Source organism: Bison bison, unplaced genomic scaffold (assembly GCF_000754665.1).
Source record: "Bison bison bison isolate TAMUID 2011002044 unplaced genomic scaffold, Bison_UMD1.0 scf7180017864377, whole genome shotgun sequence".
Classification (NCBI taxonomy): Eukaryota; Metazoa; Chordata; class Mammalia; order Artiodactyla; family Bovidae; genus Bison; species Bison bison.
The window spans coordinates 5,893,423-5,899,190 of NW_011494949.1; positions in this window are offsets into that span (position 1 = coordinate 5,893,423).

The window sequence follows — 5,768 nt, forward strand, 5'->3', positions numbered from 1 at the left end:
CACTTCATATCTTCATTCTTCCATCTATTCATTCATTCACCAAGTCAATATTTATTAAGCATTTACTATGTGTTTTGCAAATTTAAGGTAATAGAGATACAACAGTGAACAAAAGAAACAAAATCTCCATCCCTTAATTAATTGACCTTCTAGTGAGGGTATTTTCCCCCGGTGGCTCAGAAGGTAAAGAATCTTCCTGCAAGGCAGGAGACCTGGGTTCGATCCCTGAGTCAGAAAGATCCCTGGAGAAGGGAATGGCAATCCACTTCAGTAGTCTTGCCTGAAAAATTCCATGCACAGAGGAGCCGGGTGGGCTACAGTCCATGGGGTCGGACAGTTGGACGTGATTGAGCAACTAACACGCACTAGAGAGGGAAGAAAGGCCATGCTAAGTCACTTCAGTCGTGTCTGACTCTGTGTGACTCCATAGATGGCAGCCCACCAGGCTCCCCCGTCCCTGTGATTCTCCAGGCAAGAACACTGGAGTGGGTTGCCATTTCCTTCTCCAGTGCATGAAAATGAGAAGTGAAAGTGAAGTTGCTCAGTTGTGTCCGACTCTAGTGACCCCATGGACTGCAGCCCACCAGGCTCCTCCATCCATGGGATTTTCCAGGCAAGAGTACTGGAGTGGGGTGCCATTGCCTTCTCCGAGAATGGCCATATCAAGACAAAAAAAAAGATTTGTGTGTCTACTCACTGCCGTGACACACACTGAAACATTCTCACACTTGCCTTTACACCTAAGGAAACAGTGTTGTTGTTGTTCAGTTGCCCAGTCCTGTCTGACTCTTTGCGACCCCATGAACTGCAGCACGCCAAGCCTCCCTGTCCCTCACCATCTCCCGGAGTTTGCCCAAGTTCATGTTCATTGCATGGGTGATGCAGTCCAGCCATCCCAGCATCAGGGACTTCACCAAAGATGCCACATCCAACGATGCCAACGCAGCTATGAGCCATGCCACGCAGGGCCACCCAAGGTGGACGGGTCATAGCAGAGAACTCTGACAAAGTGCGATCCACTGGAGGAGGGAATGGCAAACCACCCAAGGATACTTGCCCTGAAAACCTCATGGACTGTATGAAAGGAAACAGTACTTGTTATCAACGTGTATATACAAACCAACAATCTTTTTCTGCATGTGTACCATTCCCATATGCTCCCATATAAAAAAGCTGACTAAAATTCATCCCTTTACTCGGCCCAGGGTAGTATAAACGTTTTAGGAAAATGCTCAGACTAATGGACTCATTCTTATGTTACCGATAAACTGAAGCTCAGAGATATTTATGACATCTTCAAAGATCCCCATACAGTTGGTGTCAGAGAGAAGCAAAAATCCAGCATTTTAACTTATTGCTGCTGCTAAGTCACTTCAGTCGTGTCCGACTCTGTGCCACCCCATAGACGGCAGCCCACCAGGCTCCCCTGTCTCTGGGATTCTCCAGGCAATAACACTGGAGTGGGTTGCCATTTCCTTCTCCAATGCATGAAAGTGAAAAGTGAAAGTGAAGTCACTCAGTCGTGTCTGTCCCTCAGCGACCCCATGGACTGCAGCCTTCCAGGCTCCTCCATCCATGGGATTTTCCAGGCAAGAGTACTGAAGTGGGGTGCCATTGCCTTCTCCGTTTAACTTATTACAAGAATATTAACAACCATTACAGCTGTGTGAATACAAGCAGTGAGTTTATTTTCAAATGCAAACATAAAACCACGAATCAAACATGGTAGAGTAGCTTAACATCTTGAATTAAGTTATCCGAATTGAATGAATTCAGAATTGGGCAAAAATAGCCATGAAAGATGTCATAGCATTATTTTTCCTAGATACCACTTCTTGTCCCTCAAAGTACATTATTTAACAGTGTTAGAGTGTAATTGAATTATTCTCTCATTGACTCTTTTAAGGGACACCTAAAAGGATATAAAAGTAAAAGTCAAGGTTTCTGAATCATTCAAGCTTGGTACATAAAGCCCCTCTCCTGATACCTCCCTAGGCAACACATCCGGAGAACACAGCTTGCTCTATGAGTCATGACTTTTTAGATCTCATTCTCAGGGCAGGAGCTGAGAAATCGATTCCTCTCACACGGTTGTAGACGTGCGGGTCCTGGCGCTGATTAGTCATTAACTGGTTCTCACTCCCGGCCTCTCACAGAAGGAATTCCAGTGTCTCAGTGGTTCTTGAAACAGGTCCTAGGAACAAACTTTGGAACGGCAGTGGGCTTTTGTGAAAGGTCTGTCTCAAAATAATCTTCTCATATATCCAGGGCCATAAGTCCCAATCGGTCACCTGAAATCAGATTTTAAAGATGAGTTTATTAAATATTGATCCCAGTTTTGTCACTTGAGAAATAATTTATCAAATGAACCAAGGAGGCAAGATTTCTCAAAGACAAGTCGGGAGCATTCCACACCAAAGGAGAAAGAAGATAAATATATTAATGGTCCATTCAGCAACTCTGATGCTCTAGAAAGTGAACTGCAGGGGAGCTCCTTAGTGAGCTGAAAGAGTCAATGAGGCTTCCCGGAGCCGAAACTGGCTTTGGTGGTGTGGTTTCTGTAGCCATAGACTCCAGTTCAATCAAAATGTAAATGTTATCTGGGTACACAAAACGTATTTCATGGTGATAATGAATCTGTTGACATACTGTTCACACTTTATTATATAAATTGTAGTGATGTATTTGCCAGAGAGAAAAATGAATACATAGGGAAGTACTCTGCGCTCAGCTCTACTATACGCTCTGGGTTGGCACACGTCTGTGTCTGTCCTTGGCACAGTTTGCCTGCCTGCCTTTAATCAATCAGAGCGCTGTGACATTGGGCAGAGCACAACGGCGTCCTTACTGACGAAGCTAATCTAACTGGGTTCGGAATAGGAACTAGAAGATGGGTTATTTTTAAAGCAAGGCCCATTGATTCAAAAATCCGGTTCTGCGGCATCATTATTTAACGGATGTGTAATCGCTCAGGTGTGTTATCATCTGTGTGAAACATGATCAGTTTAGCAGGCAGGGGTGCCTGCGGTCTGTCTGCTGGAGGTCGAAGGGTCTACCTGCTTGAACTGCAGCCTGCAGCCCTTAGGCTCTGCACGCAGGCAGGAATGCCAGGACAGCTCAGTGCCTCCTGTGAGTAGGACCGGCCCTCGAATTTGCAGAGCCCAGGGCAAAATAAAAATGGGTGACCCCTCATTCACAAATGATCAAGAATTTCAAGATGATGACAGCAGGACTTTAAATCAAGTGTGGGGCGACCCCAGGACAAACCACACTCCCACAGGCCCACCATCCTGCCTTCTGGGTTCTAAGGATGGAAGGCTGCCCTCTAGCGCTGCACGAGAAAAATGAATCCTCCTTCCCAGTGCCTTCCCCCTCCCCACTTCTTCAGGCCCAGTTAGAGCTTCCACAGTCAGTTTCTCTGTGTGTTTTGTCACAAATGCCTTGATACCGAGTGAGTTCATGGGAAAACCCTTTATTCTCTGTGCGTTACCCTTGGCATAGCCTCCCTGCCACCTAAAACTATGGAAATGGACTTGCGGACTCCTTAGGGTCCCTTGAATCACATGAGTCATGAAATCACAGATTTCATGCTCCTGGCTTTGTACTAAAGGGCATTTCTCACTCCACTTCACGCTGCTTGTGGATTATCATTTCGTGGTTTTCCTTTCTTTTCTCCCTCCCTTCAAAATAGAAACTGTTGTGAACTTTTAAAAAGGTATACTTGGTGCAATTGATTCTAAAATGCTGATAAAATAACTATAATCATTATATTGGTTCACATTTTATTTTGTATAAATAGGTCCTCATAAAAATAAGCCCCTATGGCTGATTCATGTTGACGCATGGCAGAAATCAACATAACATTGTAAAGCTATTATCGGCCAATTAAAAATAAATTAAAAAAAATAAGCCTGCAAACTGAAACCCAGTGTAACCTTGGGAAGCCTGACATATCTTATTATTATAGTATATTCCTTTCATCACCTGTCTACTATGGTGAAATTTAAATTGTATGGGGGAGTTGGGGATGAATGTTGATCTTTTCCTCATGTTCTGTTCTTTGTAGCCCTACTTTTCAAAGTACATTGGGAATTCCTAGAAGGGTCCTAGGCCTGGTTTATTTTCCCCCTTGAACATTTGACATACTTGTTGCTGCTTAGTTGCTAAGTTATGTCCAACTATTTTGCGACCCCATGGACTGTAGCCCACAAGGCTCTTCTGTCCATGGGATTCTCCAGGCAAGAATACTGCAGTGGGTTGTCATTTCCTTCTCCAGGGGATCTGCCCGACACAGGGATGGAACCAGTGTCTCCTGCGCTGGCAGGCGGATTCTTTACCACTGAGCTACCAGGGACTACCTGACATCTGACATAGGACAGGCGCAAAATAAATATCTATTGCAGGAATTAACGAAAGAGTGAGTGATAAAAAACGTCATAAGGGTCAAAGACAATGCTTCCTTCAAGCAGAGTCTCTTTTAAATTATATTTAACAAATCTCCTGGAACTCTTACACCAACCCTATTTTACCATGTGGCGAATAGAGAGATAGATAGTGGTTGTTAAAAACACCCCATTGCCCCCTAGAGAGAAGGAGAAAATAATTAAATAGGTACTTTTCCCTCGCACCTCTCTCAGTACTTTTAACCATAAACCTAAGTTACAGATTATTTACTTTTCCTTCCTCCTTGAGTGGGTAAAGGAAGCCGTTTATCAAGGCAAAGGGTGAGGATGCCTCATGAATCAGAGAAGAGAAGTTACTGCAAGTGCAACCCAGACAGACCTGGGGCAGAGCCAGAAGAAGCAGAATCTTCAGGCCAGAAAATGCAACTTCCCACTCACCTGGGCTTCCTTAGGAGGCTCTGGGCTCTAGCTGTTTATACACAATCTGATTCATCAGAGCTGTCTTACAGCTTGCTCTCAGAACCACCAAAATCCTCAACTCCCTCGGTCCAAACCAAAGAGCTGAGCCCAGTGGGTGAGCAGACCCGAGGGAAACGATAGGATTGGAATTCACCTGGTTAAAGGTCTATAGCCAGGCGCAGGCAGGCAAAGCGGCGTGAGGGGAGCAAACCAGGAGCTGGACAGAGAAGACAGTTCCATCCTCTGACTGGGCGGGGGCCGTGGGACCCCCTTCTCCCATGCGTTGCCGCCTCCTCTTTCTCCTCATCTGCAGGTCCAGGGTGGGAGGGCAGGCCCAGGACCAAGTGGAATCTGGAGGTCAGGGCCTTGGTCCAGGCTCTGGGGTCTGGGACACGCCCCCTCTGCCTACCCCATCGTGACCAGCCCCCCCAGGTGGCCCGGCTGTGTCCTTCTCTGCTCTACACTCCCTGAGCAGAGAAGGCATCAACTGCAGCTAAAAATACAGCCCTTAGAAAATACAGCCCTAAAATACAGCCTAAAAATACAGCCCTCCGGGGTCCTCCTCCATCCGTGGCCTGGGTTTCGTGGTCACTGGGCACGCAGCTGCCCGGCTCACATGCCCCTGCCGGGCAGGGGGACAGGAGTGCCCGAGCGGGCAGCGGGACGCTTCGGGAAGGTTTGCCAAGTGCTGGGCGGTGCCAGGGCTCAGAGGCCCCCTGCACCGGTCCCGTATCCCGGGACGGACAACGGCACAGGATCACGCCCTGGGCTGTTTGCTTGAGCACGAGAGGGGAGGGTCGAGGTCCACTGTGCGGAGAGGTGGGCTTTGCTTGAACAGGAGGAACCCTCCAGAGAGGGGTGGGCTCCCTCGGAGAGCGCCAGCGAGCGCCCCCCACCGCCCGGGAG